Raw genomic sequence first — 21715 nt, 5'->3', positions numbered from 1 at the left:
TACCGAAAAGGAATTTCTAGGAGTTGTGTTTGCATGTGATAAGTTCAGGCCTTGCATTGTTGACTCTAATGTAACCATTCACAGTAATCATGTTTCTATTAAATACCTTGTGGAAAAGAAAGATGCTAAACCTAGACTGTTAAATTGTGATCCAAATTCTACCGTATTGGACTAGACGTAGTACAAACGGTGTGGGCCTTTGCGTTGGTACCGACGCGTACGAGTACAACTCGTTTACTTGTCCTCCAAGGACTCTCCTGTATTGCCCCTCATATATACTCCATGTAGTCGCACCTAAAGACGGCCTGTCGTCTCGTGCTTGTAATACTCCACCCTCATAGTGATTGCGCCTTCGTGCGTCCGTGGTTTTCTCCCGCAAGGGTTTCCACGTAAAAATCCGTGTCTCTCGTGTCTCGTTAATCTCGTTTTATCTAACAAGTGGTATACAGAGCTATGGTTTAAGATACGAGATTTCAGATCGAGAGAAATTAGGGATCTAACGCGTGCGCCGTCGCACGCGTCTCGGATCCGAGACCGACAGGAATTTCTTCTGCTGCTGCGTCATATAAGCCGAGGCCGCCGCTCTTCCCCGCCTCGATCTGGGTTTTTTATTTCGCTCGCCAGCTTGTCCCTCGGTTCCGTCGCGCGCCTCGTCGCGACCCGATCCGTTTTTTCGTTCGCGAGGAGGCCGCCGCTGTTACCGCAAGTGCTGCTGCTCCACGCAACCAAGATTCGTGGCTGTAGCTGCTCGTCAGATCGGAGTACTGCCACAAGTCGCTGTTGCTGCTACTTTCCAGCCACAGAGCAAAATCCATCAAGCAAGTTGCTGCTGCTACACGTAACACAGATTTTTTGTTTGGTTCGTTCTCAATTGCTACATCCACAACCGAAGCTACCAGGTGCTATTGTTTCTAGTTCTTTGCTCCGCATATTAATTCTGTCAAGAATTTTCTGCCGGCTTGTACTACTTTGTGTACACAGATTTATCAACTCATGGCTTCCATGAAGTACGATCTTCCGCTGCTGGACCGTGACACAAGGTTTACCCTATGGCAAGTCAAGATGCGGGCGTTGTTGGCGCAGGCCGACTATGATGATGCACTGGATAGTTTTGGGAAGAATAGAATTGAGGATTGGACTGCTGAGGAGAAAAGAAGGGATCGTAAGGCTTTGTCACAAATTCAACTCCATTTGCATAATAATATTTTGCAGGAAGTTTTGAGCGAGAAAACTGCCGCCGCTTTATGGTTAAAGCTGGAAGGGATTTGCATGACTAAAGATCTCACCAGCAAGATGCATCTGAAGCAAAAATTATTCATGCACAGGTTACCCGAGGGAGGTAACGTTTTGAATCATATTTCAGAATTTAAAGAGATCATATCCGATCTAGCTGCAATGGAGGTTACGTATGATGAAGAAGATACTGCTTTAATGTTACTTTGTTCGCTGCCAAGTTCTTATACCAATTTTCGAGACACCATATTATACAGTCGTGATACTCTCACGCTTAATGAAGTTTATGAAGCTTTGAACTCTAAGGAGAAGATGAAATTAATGGTGCCTCATGATGGTTCGAGTTCATCCCAAGCCGAGGGATTATCTGTTCGTGGCAGGACAAATGAGAAGAACTCACATAATGGAAACCGTGGCAAAAGTAAGAACGGCCAGAGGGGCCGGTCGCAATCCAGAGACAAGAAGCAGTCTTGCAGGTATTGCAAGAGAGACGGGCATGACATCTCAGAATGTTTCAAGTTGCAGAACAAGGAAAAGAGGAATGGTACGTATAAACCGAAAGGTAACAAACAAGGTGAAAATTCTGCTAATGTTGCTCGTGATGAAAGTTCCGATGATGCTCTTGTTGTTATTGCTGGATGTGCTGAGACCAATGATGAGTGGGTACTTGACACTGCGTGTACTTTTCATATGTGCCCGCATAGAGATTGGTTTACTACTTTTGATTCTACTACTGCTGCTGGTTCCGTTTTGGGTTTTGATAATTCACCATGCAAGATTGAAGGCATTGGTTCCATTCGAATCAAGATGTTTGATGGCACAATTAGAACTTTGACAGATGTTCGGTATATTCCGAAGATGAAGAGAAATCTTATCTCTGTGAGTGCCCTTGATGCAAAGGGGTACAAGTATTCAGGTGGAGATAGCGTTTTGAAGGTCACCAAAGGTTCTCTCATTGTGATGAAAGGTGACTTAAGTTCGACCAATGGTCTTTATTACCTTCGAGGTTCTACCATTTCAGGTAACGCTACTCCAGTTATTTCAAAGAATTCTGGTTGTGATGCTTCTAACCTTTGGCATATGCGTCTTGGACATATGAGTGAACTTGGTTTGGCAGAGTTAAATAAGAGAGGTCTTCTTAAAGGATACCAAACTGGTAAATTGAAATTTTGTGAGCATTGTATCTTCGGCAAGCACAAGAGGGTGAAGTTCAACACTTCGACTCATACAACTGAAGGTATTCTTGATTATGTGCATTCTGATTTATGGGGACCATCTCGCAAAAGGTCATTAGGTGGTGCTCGTTACATGTTGACTATTATTGATGATTATTCGAGAAAGGTTTGGCCTTATTTCTTGAAGCATAAATGGCAAGCTTTCTCAGCTTTTAAGGAGTGGAAGATTATGATTGAGAGACAAACTGAAAAGAAGGTAAAAATACTTCGCACTGATAATGGTATGGAATTCTGTTCTAAGCAATTTGGGAATTATTGCAAGTCTGAAGGCATTGTCAGACACCACACCGTTCCTTATACTCCTCAACAAAACGGTGTTGCTGAGCGTATGAACAGGACCATTATTTCCAGAGCCCGTTGCATGTTGTCCAATGCAGGTTTGCATAGACGTTTTTGGGCTGAGGCCGCTTCCACTGCTTGTTATCTCATCAACCGTTCACCATCTATTCCTCTTAATAAGAAAACTCCAATTGAGGTATGGTCTGGTTCACCTGCTGATTATTCACAATTGAGAGTTTTTGGTTGCACTGCTTATGCTCATGTTGATAATGGGAAGTTGGAGCCTAGGGCTGTTAAGTGCATCTTTCTTGGTTACAAATCTGGTGTTAAAGGTTTTAAATTATGGAATCCTGAAACACAAAAGATTGTTATTAGCAGGAGCGTTATCTTTAATGAATCTGCTATGTTACATGATGTTGCATCTACTAATGTTCCAATTGAGAGTGAACAGCAGTCTACTGTTCAGCAGCCTACTGTTCAGGTGGAGCATGTTATTGATTCAGGTGATACTTCTGATAAGGAAAATGTTTATGCACATGATGAACCCGTCTTTGATGATGAACATGTCACTCCAAATCAGCCTATTGTTCCACCCAGTTGGAATCTCGCACGTGACAGAGTTAGGCGGGGTATTAACGCACCTGAGAGGTTAATTGAGGAGTGCAATATTGTTTCTTTTGCTCTATCTGTTGCAGAAGAAATTGAAGGTAATGCTGAGCCTTCTTCATATTCCGAGGCTATTATTTCTGGTGATAGTAATAAGTGGATGACTGCTATGCATGATGAGATGGAATCACTTGAAAAGAATGGCACTTGGGATTTGGTAAGATTACCTAGAGAGAAGAAACCTATTCGTTGTAAGTGGGTTTTCAAGATAAAAGAAGGTGTTTCTCCCAATGATGAGACAAGATATAAAGCAAGGTTAGTTGCTAAAGGTTATAGCCAAATTCCAGGTATTGACTATAACGAAGTCTTTTCTCCTGTTGTGAAGCATAGCTCTATTCGCACTTTACTTAGTATTGTTGCCATGAATGATTTTGAGCTTGAACAATTGGATGTTAAAACTGCATTCTTACATGGAGAATTAGAAGAGGATATTTATATGGAACAACCTGAAGGTTTTGTTATTCCTGGAAAAGAAAAGCTTGTCTGTAAGTTAAAGAAATCTCTTTATGGATTGAAGCAATCCCCTCGACAGTGGTACAAGAGATTTGACACCTTTATGCTCTCTCAAGGTTTCAAACGGTCTAATTATGATAGTTGTGTTTACTTGAAAACTGTCAATGGTTCAGCTACTTATTTGCTCCTTTATGTTGATGATATGTTAATTGCTGCAAAGAGCATGTCAGAGATTGATGAACTAAAGAAGCAATTGAGTAATGAATTTGAGATGAAGGATTTGGGTGCAGCAAAGAAAATACTTGGCATGGAAATATCCAGAGATAGACCGTCTGGAAAATTATATCTCAGTCAGAAGGGATATATTGATAAAGTTCTTCGTCGTTTTAATATGCATAATGCTAAGCCAGTAAGTACTCCGTTAGCTGCACACTTCAAATTATCATCAGCCTTATGTCCTGAGTCAGATGCACATATTGAGTACATGTCTAGAGTTCCCTATTCGAGTGCAGTTGGTTCACTTATGTATGCCATGGTTTGTTCTCGTCCGGATTTATCTTATGCACTGAGTGTTGTTAGTAGATACATGGCTAATCCTGGAAAAGAGCATTGGAATGCAGTTCAGTGGATTTTCAGATACCTACGAGGTACTTCTAATGCTTATTTACAGTTTGGGAAAACTGGAGATGGACTTGTTGGTTTTGTTGATTCTGATTTTGCTGGTGATTTGGATAAGAGAAGATCGCTCACAGGTTATGTTTTCACCATTGGTGGTTGTGCTGTGAGTTGGAGAGCAACTTTGCAGTCTATTGTGGCTTGTTCCACTACTGATGCCGAGTATATGGCTATTTCTGAGGCATGCAAAGAAGCTGTCTGGTTGAAAGGTTTGTACACTGAGCTTTGTGGAGATTCATCTTGCCCTACCATATTTTCTGACAGTCAAAGTGCTATATATCTTACAAAGAATCCAATGTATCACGAGAGAACAAAACACATTGATGTCAGATTTCACTATGTTCGAGATGTTGTTGCTAAAGGTGATTTGAAGGTATGCAAGATAAGTACTCATGATAATCCAGCTGATATGATGACAAAGCCAGTTCCTACCAATAAGTTTGAGCTTTGCTCAGGCTTAGTTGGTATTTCTCACTAGTCCTATGGACTTTGACGCACAAGGTGTTTAAGCTGATTTGGATGGAGTTATTCACTTTCTTCGACTACCGGAGGGAATTTGGCTCAAGGTGGAGATTGTTAAATTGTGATCCAAATTCTACCGTATTGGACTAGACGTAGTACAAACGGTGTGGGCCTTTGCGTTGGTACCGACGCGTACGAGTACAACTCGTTTACTTGTCCTCCAAGGACTCTCCTGTATTGCCCCTCATATATACTCCATGTAGTCGCACCTAAAGACGGCCTGTCGTCTCGTGCTTGTAATACTCCACCCTCATAGTGATTGCGCCTTCGTGCGTCCGTGGTTTTCTCCCGCAAGGGTTTCCACGTAAAAATCCGTGTCTCTCGTGTCTCGTTAATCTCGTTTTATCTAACATAGACTTATTAGATGGGTGTTACTACTCCGAAAATTTGATTTGCATATCGTTGATAGGAAGGGAGTTGATAACCCTGTAGCAGATAACTTGTCTAGGATGGAAAATGTTCTTGATGACCCACTTCCTATTGATGATAATTTTCATGATGAGCAACTTGCTGTTATAAACATTTCGCGTAGTACTCTTTGGTATGCGGATTATGAAAATTACATTTTTGCTAAATATATTCGACCTAGCTTCACCTATCAACACAAGAAAAATTGTTCTATGATTTACGACATTACTTTTGGGATGACCCATATCTTTATAAAGAAGGAGTATATGCTGCTATCAGACATCATATACGTGAGCATGAGAAGGAACAAATTTTAAGGAAGTGTCATTCCAAAGCCTACAAAGGACATCATGCCGGTGACATAACTGCACAAGGTGTTACAATCCGGTTTCTATTGGCCTACTCTTTTTAAAGATGCCCGTATGTATGTTATTTCTTCTGATGAATGACAAAGAGTTTGTAATACTGGTAAATGTTAGGAAATGCCTATGAACTATTCACGTGCTATTGAACAATTTGATGGGTAGGGATTTGAATTTATGGGACCTTTTCCTTCCATCAATGGATATACTCATATTCTAGTTGTTGTTAATTACGTTACTAAGAAGGTAGAAGCTATTCCAACTAGTAGTGGTGAGCTTAAACACATTAACTTTTCGAGGTTTGGTTTCCCTAGATATTTAATGACTGGTGGTAGTTCACATTTTATTCATGATGCTTTCCATAAACTGCTAGCTAAATATGATGTTAACCATAGAATTGCATCACTTTATCATCCTCAATCTAGTGGTCATGTTGAAATGAGAAATCGAGAAATAAAATTAATCTTATAGAAGACTATCAATAGGTTTAGAAAGAATTGGTCTAAGAAACTTGATGATTCTTTGTGGGCCTATATGACTGTTGATAACCCACAAGTATAGGGGATCAATTGTAGCCTTTCTCGATAAGTAAGAGTGTCGAACCCAACAAGGAGCTAAACGTAGAACAAATATTCCCTCAATGTCGCTGCACTAGAGACTGGGGTCCCTTGTGGCCAAGACTTGTGCATGGGAATCGGCGACGCCCGTGTTAGCAATGCACAGGGAAGAATTGCATGAAGGAAATTCAAGACCCACCAAGGCCACGCCCTTCCCTCTCTCCAGGGGCGTGTAGTACAGGGGCTCCAGATGCAAGGCCCCGGCAAGCCCCCCTTGACGGGAAGATTCCGAAGGCCCCGGCAAGGCCCCCTTGACGGGAAGATTTCGAAGGCCCCGGCAAGCCCACTTCGTCGGGAAGACTCCACAAGATTAGCAAGACCCCGACAAACATCCCTTGCTAGGAAGGCTCGCACAAACTAGCGAGACCCCCCGACAAGGCCTCCTTGTCGAGAAAGTGTTCAAGCCCCCGGCAAGCCCTCCTTGTCGGGAAGGTGACCAAGTCGTTCGACAAAGACTCCAAGCCAGCAAGCCCCTTCTGCTCGCCAGTTGTCCTCCCCCGTTTCTAGCACAATCTGGCCGCTCCTGCACATCCTTCATGCGCGAGCACATGACCCAGGTGTCGATTCACCTGGGTACATGTTGCGACCACCTTGTGGCAGGTCAGGGGTTAGAGAAGGCATTTACTGCCCCTGACACCACCGAAGAAGAAGAGCGGTGAACACTGTTCACTATGCACCCTGTGAGCACACTGTTGGTGGCCCCTTTGCCTATAAAAGGAGGCCCAAGGCTCATTCTCAGGGGGGACTTTTTGTGGTCAGAGACTCCCTAATCACTTATTAAGTCATTGTAGCAAATCACCCTACAGTTAGCACACAATACAAACTAAGCAGGAGTAGGCTTTTACGCGCCAAGCGGCCCGAACCTGGGTAAAAGACCTTGCAGGTGTTGATCGCTAGCTCCGCGCTCGACGCCATAACTCTCTCTCCCAACCGAACGATCAAGGGACTCCTCGAGTTTCCCATAGGTGTATATTTCCCTCACATCTTTGGCATGCCAGGTAGGGGGAGCGGTGATTGAGAGCTTTTTCGTGGATTCAAGCAAGTTCCACGCCAGACTTGGGAAGTTGAGCGCACCACTGCGGTCCCTCGAAGGAGCGCGCAACGGTGGTCGCTCTACTTCGCCACGGCCTCCTAACGCCTGCGTGGGCGCCTCACTACGCGAACACAGGCTAGGGAGACGGAGTCCTCGAGCTTGAAGGCATCAGGCTGATGCGCCGCTCCGGGACAATGCGCTACTATCTAGGGTGTGACTGGGGGCTTCGGCGAGGCCTCCGGTGCATACTCCGGCCGACGCACCTCCACGAAGTGATGCATAGCCGTCGAGAATGCGCCTACGGGCCCCGGAACCCAGGCGCACACTCCAGCCGAAACGCTTCCCCCCCCCGGAAGCGTCATTTCGTCGCCAAAGGTGCGCTCAAGAGATCTGTCAGCACAACCTATCAAAATAGGAAAAGGAGTTACGCTCCAGCAACCCCCTTCAGTACGATAGTCGAGAATTGTCGGTAAGTACCTTGTCGGAGGGAAAGTTACCGGGAAAGTATAGTCTCCTGCTTGCCGGGGACCTAAGGCCCCGGCAAAGGACACAAGCATCATGGGGAGAAGTGTCGCGGCACGACAGATATGTGATAAATATTTCAGCTGAGATTTCAGAGTAGATAGGTTGTTTCCTTTCTAGAAGATCCCAAACCTTGTTTGAGAAACCTGCACGTAGATGGAACCTTGTCAGGATCAGTGCGCCTTAGTTCTGTGTCGAACTAGTTCAGCGACTTGAATGGCCACAGTGCGCCTTCACACTGTTTCTAACCTGTTCAACAGACTAAGCGGCTACACAACACCTTTTTTCGCCTCGAGGCATGCTCGACGATCTAACGGTTGCACTGAGTGCAGCAAGGAGCCTTGCCGGTAATGACCCCTGAAGCAAACTGCTAAGGATTTGTTCCACAAAGCACTAGCGGCAGGACCAGTCACGCCGGCAAGCTTCCGGAATATGCAAAGGGCGTATCATAGAAGGGGAAGGATCAGACGCAAGGGAAACATCATTTCATTCATTCGTTTTAAATAAACTCAGACATATTACATGAATGATTTTTGCTACTCTAACCTATGGTACTGTCTTTTGGCGAGGAAGGTGCTCGCTGGACAGAAGTTCAAGAAGACAAAAAATAGCAAGGCCCCCGGCGCGACCAGTGCTGGCCCTTCCTTGACCAGCATTGCGTAGTGGGAGAATGGGGCCTGGAGGGACGGCGGAAACGGGAACCACGCGCTCCCGCGATATGCGGCAGCGTCAATTCTTCCGGCTCGTCGGTCCCGGCTTGGGACGAGGAGGACCGCGGACAGGGAGTGATGGTGCGACCGACGGTTAGTCCGAGGACAGATCCTCGTACCCAGGCTTAGCTTGCCAAGGGTCTGACCCATACTCGCCGTCGCAACCATCTGACGCGTCCTCGTCTCCCTCGCGCGAGGAAGGGCTGTCAGTCCCGCTCGAGCTTTCTTCACAGGAGCCGAGGCGCACACCCGAGCTCCTGTATATCTTGATGGAGAGCACGTTGTCCACCATCATCTTGAAGCGAAGAACTTGCCCATCCCAGAGGTTATGGGCACGAGCGAAGCTCTTCCACCCATGGCCGAGGAATAGGAGCTGAGGCCCCGGCTGCTCCACGGTCACCGGGACCGCGCGTTGCCGCAGCCATGCACCCGAAGCCGCAACATCAGGGGCTTCTCTTCGCTCATCACCTTGGCGAAGGCGATGGGGAGTTGAAGCCGGGTCCGAATGCGACCTTGTAGTCTGACAAGGAACTCCAATGGAGTCCTTTCAACGTGAGTCCCCGCAGGAACAAGCCTAGGAGAAGACGGAGGTGCTGGAGTAGCACTCCGCCTCCCCCAACCACGGCCTCCACGGCGACCGCGGCCCCTCGCCCCTCCGCCACCACGGGCGCTCGTGCCGCCCTCCGCAGCTGCGACCCCTGAATCTGTGGCAAGATCCGAGTGGGATCCCCTTGCCATGGTTAGGGGCGAGAGCCACCTGGAACTAGAGAAGGTTCTGCAGATGCAAGCTGGGGGTGATGAATGTTTCGGGAGTTGATGGATGAGAAAAACGCCCTCGTGAACTTCCTAATTTATAGGGCAAGGCGCGGGGGCCTAGCTCCCCTCACTCCAGAAACCGCTGCCCCTCTCGCCCAGTCACTCATGATCACGGGCAAGCAGGGAACCGCCCTGCTGCACCAACGTATGTAGGGGCGGGCCCTGCCACGACTGTGGCCTTTAAGTCCACGAACGCCACTTGCCGGACAATTACCGCGCATGCTTCACATGTAGCAGTAACGCATCGAGAGGTGGGGAGGCTACTGTGCGCTCACTTCTCCACCTCGCGTGCTTGATGCGCGATGTGGGGAAGGGCCGGCTACAACGTCTCCGAAGCTAGAGAGTCCCCTGCCAAGGAAGCCCATGCACTACTTTGGGCCTGGCCCAGCAACGCCCTACGCGCGTGCGTGGTCCAGGCCGGGGGGCTCCTGTCGGTGCACTAGATAATGGGGTCCCTTGTGCCCCACACTTGTGCACGGGCATCGGCGACGCCCCTGACAGAAGTGCACATGGAAGAACTGTTGGAAGGCAATTCAAGACCCACCAAGGCCACGCCCTTCCCTCTCTCCAGGGGCATGGAGTACAAGGGCTCCAAATGCAAGGCCCCGGCCAACCCCCCTAGTCGGGAAGATTCCCAAGGCCCCGGCAAGCCCACTTCGCTGGGAAGACTCCCGAAGATTAGCAAGACCCCAGCAAACCTCCCTTGTCGGGAAGGCTCGCACAAACTGGCGAGACCCCCCGACAAGCCCTCCTTGCCAGGAACGTGTTCAAGCCCCCGGCAAGCCCTCCTTGCCGAGAAGGTGACCAAGTCGTGTGATAGAGACTCCAGGCCAGCAAGTCCCTTCCGCTTGCCAGGTGTCTTCCCTTGTTTCTATCCACAATCCGGCCGCTCCAGCACATCCCTCATGCGCCAGCACATGACCCAGGTGTCAACTCACCTGGATACGTGTCACGACCACCTTGTGGCAGGTCAGGGGTTAGAGAAGGAATTTACTGCCCCTGACACCACCGAAGAAGAAGAGCGGTGAACATTGTTCACTATGCACCCTGTGAGTACACTGTTGGTGACCGCTTTGCCTATAGAAGGAGGGCCAAGGATCATTCTGAGGGGGGACTTTTTGGTATCGGAGAATCCCTAATCACCTATTAAGTTACTGTAGCAAATCACCATACAGTAAGCACATAATACAAACTAAGCAGGAGTAAGGTTTTACGCGCCAAGCGGCCCGAACCTGGGTAAAAGACCTTCCCGGTGTTGATCGCTAGATCCGCTCTCGACGTCGTACCTCTCTCTCCCCGTCGAACAATCAAGGGACTCCCTAAGTTTCCCATAGGTGTTGGTTTCCCCGACACTCAAGTTCTATCGACCACCGATAAAACTCTGCGCACACTTAACGTTCGCTTTACCTAGAACTAGTATGAAACTAGAAGTACTTTGTAGGTCTAATAGGATAGGCTTGCAAGAAAATAAATAACATGTAAATAAAAACTAGGGGTTGCTAATATAAATAAACAACTAAGTTGGTCTTAGTATAGTTCTTTTTGTCACAAGAAGGTTATTTGTCCCTAGGGAATCGATAACTAGACCGATAATCATTATTGCAATTTTATATGAGGGAGAGGCATAAGCTAACATACTTTCTCTACCTGGATCATATACACTTATGATTGGAACTCTAGCAAGCATCTGCAACTACTAAAGATCATTAAGGTAAAACCCAACCTAGCATTATAAGGTATCAAGTCCTCTTTACTCCCATATGCATCAACCCACCTACTCGGGTGTATGCTTTTGTCACTCAAGCAACCCACCATAGGCAAATCATGAACACATTGCAACACCCTACAGCGGGGATCCCTCACGCTTGCATGACACGGAGAGCGCTATAGGACAACACCAATAACAAAACTTGCAACTCAAACCAATCATGATCATCAATCAACCCATAGGACGAAATGGATCTAATCAAACATCATAGGATAGCCATACATCATTGGGAAATAATATATAGTGCCGAGCACCCTGCTTAAGTAGATATTACAGCAGGGGGAAGGGGTGTTACACCACTGCATAGAGGGAGAGAGAGTTGGTGATGACAACGGCGAAGTTGTTGGTGTAGATCGTCATCACGAAGAAGGCCCCGGCGGCATTCCGGTGCCACCGGGAGAGAGCGGGAGAGACCCCCCTCCTTCTTATTCTTCCTTGGCATCCCCCTATATGAGAGTAGGGTTTCCCCTCTGGTCCTTGGCCTCCATGGCGGCGGAGAGGCGAGAGCCCCTCCAAGATTGGATCTCTCTCTCTGTTTCTTTCTGTTTGTGCGTTTTTTCTGCTTTCCAGATTCTAGCGTTTCACCGTTTCTTATATCCCAAAGATCCGTAACTCCGATTGGGCTGAAATTTTAACATGATTTTTATCCGGATATTAGCTTTCTTGTGGTGAAAGAAAGGCACGAACCGCCTTACAGGGTGGACACAATCCATCCTGGCGCGCCCTACCCCCCAAGCCACGCCCTATGGCTTGTGGGGCCCTCGGGCACCACCTTCTATTGATTCCCCTTCCCAAAATTCACATATATTCCAAAAAAATCTCCATAAGTTTTTATCCCGTTTGATATGGATTTTCTGCGAAACAAAAAACATGCAACAAACAGGAACTTGCACTGGGCATTGGATCAAAATGTTAGTCCTAAAAATAGTATAAAGAGTTGCCAAAAGTACATGAAAGTTGTAGAATACTGGCATGAAACAATCAAAAATTGTAGATACGACGGAGGCGTATCAACATCCCCAAGCTTAATTCCCGCTAATGATAAAAATCATATTTTTTGATGTGGAAAGCTACCTAGAATAATCTTGATCATATAATCTAATCATGGCACGAATATTAAGAGACAAGTGATTCAAAGAAATAGTCTATCATTTGACATTAAGACAATAATACTTCAAGCATACTAATAAACCAATCATGTCTTCTCAAAATATCATGGCTAAAAGAAAGTTATCCCTACAAAATCATATAGTCTCGCTATGCTCCATCTTCATCACATAAAGTATTAAATCATGCACAACCCTAGTTTTAGCCAAGCAATTGTTTCATACTTTAGTATTCTCAACCTTTTTCAACTTTCACGCAATACATGAGCGTGAGCCATGGGTATAGCACTATAGGTGGAATAGAATATGGTGGAGGTTGTGGAGAAGACAAAAATAAGGACATAGTCTCACATCAACTAGGCGTATCAACGGGCTACGGAGATGCCCATCAATCGATATCAATGTGAGTGAGTAGGGATTGCCATGCAACGGATGCAGTAGAGCTATAAGTGTATGAAAGCTCAAAAAGAAACTACGTGGGTGTGCATCCAACTCGCTTGCTCACGAAGACCTAGGGCAATTTGAGAAAGCCCATCATTGGAATATACAAGCCAAATTCTATAATGAAAAATTCCCACTAGTATATGAAAGTGACAATATAGAAGACTCTCTATCATGAAGATCATGGTGCTACTTTGAAGCACAAGTGTGGAAAAACGAATAGTAGCATTCTCCCTTCTCTCTTTTCTCTTTTTTTTATATTTTCTCCTTTTTTGGTGGGCTTATTTGGCCTCTTTTTTTATTTGGGCTTCTTTGGCCTCTTTTATTTTTTATAAAGTCCGGAGACTCATCCCAACTTGTGAGGGAATCATAGCTTCCACCATCCTTTCCTCACATGGGACAATGCTCTAATAATGATGATCATCACACTTTTATTTACTTACAACTCAAGAATTACAACTCGATACTAGAACAAAATATGACTCTATATGAATGCGTCCGACAGTGTACCAGGATGTGTAATGATCTACCGTAGCAATGACATCAAGAACATGAAAACATCATGCTAGCTATCTTACGATCATGCAAAGCAATATCAATGAAGTGCGTGTCATAATAAACGAAACAGTGGAAGTTATATGGCAATATATCTCAGAATGGCTATGGAAATGCCATAATAGGTAGTCATGCTGGCTATTTTGAGGAAGGTGAATTTAATGCACTGGTGAGAGTTGCACGGTATTAGAGAGGCTAGCAAATGTGGAAGGGTGAGAGTGCGTATAATACATGGACTCAACATTAGTCATAAAGAACTCACATACTTATTGAAAAAAATTATTAGTCATCAAAACAAGGTACTGTACGCACGCTCCTAGGGAAAGGGTTGGTAGGAATTAACCATCATGCGATCCCGACCTCCACACAAAGGATGACAATCAATAAATAAATCACGCTCCGACTTCTTCACATAACGGTTCACCATACGTGCATGCTACGGGAATCACAAACTTTAACATAAATATTTCTACCAATCCATAATTACTCACTAGCATGACTCTAATATCACCATCTTTATATCGCAAAAGTTTTGCAAGGAATGAAACATATCATATTCAGTGATCTACAAGTTTTATGTAGGATTTTATGACTAACCATGTGAATGACCAACTCCTGTTAACTCTCTAAATAGATATAAGTGAAGAATGAGTGTTTAATTCTTTCTACAAAAGATATGCCCATGCTCTAACAAATATAAGTGAAGCAAAAGAGCATTCTACAAATGGTGGTTTTCTATATGTAGAGAAACAGGCAATCCAAACTTCAAATGATGTAAGTGAAGCACATGAAGCATTCTATAAAGCCATACTCAAAAGATATAAGTGAGGTGCAAAGAGCCTTCTATAAATCAACCAACGACTTTCTCATACCAACATGGTGCAATATTCAAATAAAAATAAAAATCACATGAAACTCCAAGATTTACGCATATCATGTGACGAATAAAAATATAGCTCCAAGTGAAATTACCGATGGTTGTTTGAAGAAAGAGGGGATGCCTTCCAAGGCATCCCCAAGCTTAGTTGCTTGGGAGTCCTTGAATATTACCTTGGGGTGCCACAGGCATCCCCAAACTTAGTCTCTTTCCACTCCTTATTCCTTCATCCATCGTGATCTCGCCCAAAATTTGAAAACTTCAATCACACAAAACTTAACAAAACCCTCGTGAGATTCGCTACTAATAATAAAGCAAATTACAACTTTAAGTATTGTTGCCAACCAATTCATACTTTGTTTTTGGATTGTATCTACTGTAATATAACTTTTCCATGGCTTATACGACTGATACAATCGATAGTTTAATCAAAACGAGCAAAACAATGCATCAAAAATAGAATCTGACAAAAACAGGACAGTCTGTAGTAATCTGTACATTGACCATACTTATGTAACTCTAAAAATTCTTAAACATTAGTAATAAATAAAAAATTGCATATAAGTACTGTGTAATTTTTTTAGGAACTTTTTACATTCTAGCAAAAAATGTAAATTCACGCACTACAACCAAAGTTTCTGTTTTTGCACTACACACACACCAAAAAGCAATCTAATCATCCTAAAGGCAAATCTTGGGACATTATTTTTATAATACAGTGTATTTATATAAGGGGATAATTATTTTTGTTGAAAAGTTCGTGTAATTAAGATTCACAAGGTTTCCTTGGGCATGAAAAAGTTCAAGGCATGCTCCCATTTTAACAATGCTCGTCTCTCTCACTTTCAGTTTTCTTTTTGAAAAAGTTTTAGTTTTCCCTCTTTGTTTTTTTGTTTTTTAAACTATATAAAATCACACAGCAGAATAAAATGACTCTCTAAAACTTCGAGGTTGTCTCCCGTGTAGGAATTTCTTTAAAGCCATTAAGCTAGGCTTAAAGTGCTCAAGTAATTGATCCACCCGGATCCCAAGGTATATCAAAGCCAATTTAATTAACAAGGATTTGTAATTAAGTAGTGAGCACAAAGTAACATATATCACACAACAACGAAGTGTAACTCTCTTCCTATGCATCGGCATGTCATGAAAGAACAATTCATGCACACAAAGTAAAGGCCAATGCATAGTATAAACAATTTATTGCAATTTTATCGTATTGGAATCATAGAGAGGCGGAGATGTAGTTCATCTCTCATAATAATTGCAAGTAGGAGCACAAAGCACATGCATATTATATCTATAAAAATCATCATGTGTAATAGTAAAAGGCAACCCATCTATGTAGTCCTTAATAAGTGCAAACTTCTCCAATATAGTGTAGTTGGGAGAATTCAAAAAGATAATAGGACTATCATGTGTGGGTGCAGTAGCAACAGTTTCGTTATTAACATTGTTGGGGAACGTCGCATGGGAATCAAAAAAATTCCTACGCGCACGAAGACCTATCATGGTGATGTCCATCTACGAGAGGGGATTTGGATCTACGTACCCTTGTAGATCACACAACAGGAAGCGTTAAGAAATGCGGTTGATGTAGTGGAATGTCCTCACGTCCCTCAATCCGCCCCGTGAACCGTCCCACGAACTGTCCCGCGATCCATCCCACGATCCGCTCCGATCTAGTGCCGAACAGACGGCACCTCCGTGTTCAGCACACGTACAGCTCGACGATGATCTCGGCCTTCTTGATCCAGCAAGAGAGACGAAGAGGTAGATGAGTTCTCCGGCAGCGTGACGTCGCTCCGGAGGTTGGTGATGATCTATCTCAGTAGGGCTCCGCCCGAGCTCCACAGAAATACGATCTAGAGGAAAAACCGTGGAGGTATGTGGTCGGGCTACCGTGGCAAAGTTGTCTCAAATCAGCCCTAATCCCTCAGTATATATAGGAGGGAGGGGGAGGACCTTGCCTTGAGGCTCAAGGGATCCCCAAGGGGTTGGCCGAAGGGGGGAGGAGGAATCCTCCTCCAATCCTAGTCCAACTAGGATTGGAAGGTGGAGTCCTTCCCTTCCTTCCCACTTCCCCTTTTTTCTCTTTGATTTTATTTATCTCCTATGCAAGGGGCTTCTTGGGCTTGCCCACCAGCCCACTAAGGGCTGGTGCGGCACCCCTAAGGCCTATGGGCTTCCCCCGTGTGGGCTGCCCCCCCTGGGTGAACATCCGGAACCCATTCGTCACTCCCGGTACATTCCCGGTAATGCCGAAAACTTTCCGGTAATCAAATGAGGTCATCCTATATATCAATCTTCGTCTCCGGACCATTCCGGAAACCCTCGTGACATATGTGATCTCATCTGGGACTCCGAACAACATTCGGTAACCAACCATATAACTCAAATATGCATAAAACATCGCTGAACCTTAAGTGTGCAGACCCTGCGGGTTCGAGAACTATGTAGACATGACCCGAGGTACTCCTCGGTCAATATACAATAGCGGGACCTGGATGCCCATATTGGATCCTACATATTCTATGAAGATCTTACCGATTGAACCTCAGTGCCAAGGATTCATATAATCCCGTATGTCATTCCCTTTGTCCTTCGGTATGTTACTTGCCCGAGATTCAATCATCAGTATCTGCATACCTATTTCAATCTCATTTACCGGCAAGTCTCTTTACTCGTTCCGTAATACAAGATCCTGTGACTTACACTAAGTCACATTGCTTGCAAGGCTTGTGTGTGATGTTGTATTACCGAGTGGGCCCCGAGATACCTCTCCGTCACACGGAGTGACAAATCCCAGTCTTGATCCATACTAACTCAACGGGCACCTTCGGAGATACCTATAGAGCATCTTTATAGTCACCCAGTTACGTTGTGACGTTTGATACACACAAGGCATTCCTCCGGTGCCAGTGAGTTATATGATCTCATGTTCATAGGAATAAATACTTGACACGCAGAAACCAGTAGCAACAAAATGACACGATCAACATGCTACGTTTATTAGTTTGGGTCTAGTCCATCACATGATTCACCTAATGATGTGATCCAGTTATCAAGCAACAACACCTTGTACATAGTCAGAAGACCTTGACTATCCTTGATCAACTGGCTAGGCAACTACAGGCTTGCTAGGGACAGTGTTTTGTCCATGTATCCACACATGTATCTAAGACTTCATTCAATACAATTATAGCATGGATAATAAACGATTATCTTGATACAGGAATTAAAATAATAACTTATTTATCATTGCCTCTAGGGCATAATTCCAACAAACATACGGACCTATAGCAAGTTCATCTCCATAATCATCATTCATATTGGCATCATGGACACAAGCATAGCAAGCATCAAGTTCATCAAAAAGGGATATTTCAAATGAATCCAAAGGAACATAGCAATTATCATAGCATTCATCCTTCGGTAAGCACGAAGGGAAGTTAAACAATGTACGAGTTGAAGAGTTACTCTCATTAGAAGGTGGGCACGTGTAGCTAATCCTCTCTTCCTCGTTCTTCGCTCTCCTCCTCATCTTTTTCATCCAATGAGCTCACAGTGTCCTCAATTTCTTCTTCCATAGATTCGTGCAAAATATTAGTCTCCTCTTGGACAACTGAGGAGTCCTCAATATATGGCTTAACATAAGCATTATAAGCATAGTTTTCATTACAATATTTAATTATGGCAAAACTTTCAGATTTGTAAATAGTAGCATCATACTTTTCAATCAAAGAAGCAACTTCATAGGCACCCTTAAAAGCAACAAATTCTTCGATTTGCTCAATATCATAGTAATTATAAACACCCTTGGCACAAGAAGATATGATTCCATTATCCTTAAACTTACATTGATAGAGAAGGTGTTTTCAGGGTCTTCAGAACAACAAGTAAAATCATGAATTTCGCATAAATTTCAAGCATAACATTGCAAAGTATTAATATGATGCCATAAAAGTTTCCCTTTTTGAGATAAGCGGTGTCGCACATAATAAGCATGCTCATTTAATGATTTTCCCTCAACTAAGCTAGTTGGGGTTTCAGCACGAGCACAAATGGATCAAAGATGACCCAAGTAATATTCTTCGGCGGTACGAAACACTAGTGGTTCCTAAACTTTTGGAGCAACAAGTACATCTAATTTTTTTGGTATTTTGCATTTCCTACCCATAACTAAAGATAGAGAACAACTTAAACAGAAAATAAAATCTACTTAGTGATAAAGCAAACAAGCACACATGAGAATATTCACCCCACACTATTGCTCCCCGGCAATGGCGCCAGAAAAAGGTCGTGATAACCCACAAGTATAGGGGATCAATTGTAGCCTTTCTCAAAAAGTAAGAGTGTCAAACCCAATGAGGAGCTAAAGGTAGAACAAATATTCCCTCAAGTTCTATCGACCACCGATACAACTCTACGCACACTTAACGTTCGCTTTACCTAGAACAAGTATGAAACTAGAAGTACTTTGTAGGTGTGATAGGATAGGCTTGCAAGAAAATAAAGAACACGTAAATAAAAACTAGGGGCTCCTAAGATAAAGAAACAACTAAGTTGGCCTTAGTAGAGATCTTTTTGTCACAAGAAGGTTATTTGTCCCTAGGCAATAGAAACTAGACCGATAATCATTATTGCCACTTTATATGAGGGAGAGGCATAAGCGAACATACTTTCTCTACTTGAATCATACAAACTTATGATTGGAACTCTAGCAAGCATCCGCAACTACTTAAGATCATTAATTTAAAACCAAACCATAGCATTATAAGGTATCAACTCCTCTTTACTCCCATATGCAACAACCCGCCCACTCGGGTTTATGCTTCTGTCACTCAAGCAACCCACCATAGGCAAATCATGAACACATTGCAACACCCTACTGCAGGGATCCCTCATGCTTGCACGACACGGAGATCACCATAGGACAGCACCAATAATAAAACATGCAACTCAAACCTATCATGATCATCAATCAACCCATAGGAAAAAACGGATCTACTCACACATCATAGGATAGCCATACATCATTGGAAATAATATATAGTGTTGAGCACCATGTTTAAGTAGATATTACAACATGGAGAAGGGGTGTTAGACCGCTACATAGAGGGGGAGAGAGTTGGTGATGACGGCGGCGAAGTTGTTGGTGTAGATCGTCGTCACGATGATGGCCGCAACGGCGTTTCGGTGCCACCGAGAGAGAGGGGGAGAAAGCCACCCTCCTTCTTCTTCTTCCTTGGCCTCCCCCTAGATGGGAGGAGGGTTTCCCCTCTGGTCCTTGGCCTCCATGGCGGAGGGGCGAGAGCCCCTCCAAGATTGGATCTTTCTCTCCGTTTCTTTCTGTTTTTGCGTTTTTTCTTCCTTCCAGATTCTGGCGTTTCACCATTTCTTATATTCCCGGAGATCCGTAACTCCGATTCGACTGAAATTTTAACATGATTTTTATCCGGATATTAGATTTCTTGCGGCGAAAGAAGGTCACCAACCGCCTTACGGGGTGGCCACAAGCCAGCCTGGCGCACCCTACCCCCAGGTCGTGTCCCTATGGCTTGTGAGCCCCTCGGGCACTGCCTTCTGTTGCTTCCACTTCCCAAAATTCACATATATTCCAAAACAAAACTCCGTAAGTTTTTATCTCATTTAGACTTCGTTTGATATAGATTTTCTGCGAAACAAAAACCATTTAAGAAACACAAACTGACACTAGGCATTGGATCAATATGTTAGTCCCAAAAATAGTATAAAAAGTTATCACAAGTATATGAAAGTTGTAGAATATTTTCATGAAACAATCAAAAATTTTAGATATGACCGAGACGTATCACCTGCTTATAAGAATCTCATGGGGATGTCCCCATATAAAATGGTCTATGGAAAAGCTTGTCATTTACCTCTTGAGTTAGAACATAAGGCTTATTACGCAATTAAAGAACTTAATTATGATTTTAAACTTGCCGATGATAAGAGGTTATTTGATATTACCTCACTGCATGAATGGAGGGCACAAACTTATGAAAATGCTAAGTTGTTTAAGGAAAAGGTTAAAATGTGGCATGACAAGAGAATTCAGAAACGAGAATTCAATATAGGAGACTTTGCTTTTGTACAATTCTTGTTTTATTTTTGTTGCAGGTAAACTCCTTTCCAAATAGGAATGCACTTATGTTGTCGAGGACGTTTATCGCTCTGGTGCTATAAATATTAATACCTTCGAAGGTAAAAACCCGGAAGTGGTGAATGGGCAAATAATGAAGCATTATATTTTTGGTACACCCATTAATGAGGAAACTAATGTCATCCAAGTCATAACACGGGAGGAGCACATTAAGGAAGTCTTCCAAAACACTCCAAAAACCTGGAAAAGGGGCAAGTATGTGGTACGGCAAGTAAACCGACTCCAAATATTCCAAAAAAATATTTATTACCGGTTTTGGTATTTTAGAAAAAATACAAAAATAAAACGGAGTCCACGGGACCAACGAGGGAGGCACAGGTCAACAAGGTGAGACCCCCCCCCCTCGCCGCGTCGTGGTGGCTTCTTGGGACCTCGTGCGCCTCCCAAACTCCGTAATCTTCCCGAGCACGTATTCTTACGTGAAAAAATCCATTATATTTACTCCACTACAAGGAATATGCTAGTACACGATGCTATATTTTCGTCGCTACATCGTCACGGTTTTTAGTTTACGACGATCTCACGACGAAAAACCAAACGTCGAAAACGGAGCGTCACAAATGAACAGCAGCGATGTTTTGATCAAAATCGTCATAACCTTTGGATCGTCGTAACCTTTACGACGATCCTAAATTGTCGTTGGCAATCCAACCCTGTCCTACGTGGCAGTCCTACGTGGCAATATTACGACGAAATCGAAACGTCATGGTTGAAATCAGCCCAACCCATTTCAATTGATCACATGGGCTCGCTTTATTTTTTTGGGCTTTTCTTATTGGGCTTGTTTTTGGGCATTGGCCTATTTACAGCCACTTTAGTAAAAAAATCGAATTTTTTTTATCATTCTAATTTGGGCACTGGCCTTTTCATGCCCAAATACATTTGATCCAGTTTCAGTTTTGGCCTTTTTTCATTTTTGAATTCAGCATTTTTTTCAGAACTTGGTTTCATTTCGATTTATTGGGCCTTTTCAACCAATTATTTGCCCAATATTAAATGCAGCACTATTTCATATTCATATCAAAAAAACTCCAAGTCGAATTAAAATCATCCATCATATAACATCACATAATACATCTCCCAGGTTTACATAACACAATAACTCATCTCATCGATACATTTCCTTACACAGGAATATAGCAAAAACAGACATAATATAGAAAATACATTTCCTCCAGCTAGCCATTCACCCGTGTCGCACCAGTGGCCTTCAACATGATCAACAATGTGGAGGAAACAATTCAACCAAGAAG

The sequence above is a fragment of the Hordeum vulgare genome, chromosome 5H, assembly GCF_904849725.1.
Source record: "Hordeum vulgare subsp. vulgare chromosome 5H, MorexV3_pseudomolecules_assembly, whole genome shotgun sequence".
NCBI classification, from domain to species: Eukaryota; Viridiplantae; Streptophyta; class Magnoliopsida; order Poales; family Poaceae; genus Hordeum; species Hordeum vulgare.
The sequence above is the reverse complement of the archived record's forward strand: the minus strand, read 5'-3'. Positions refer to the sequence as shown.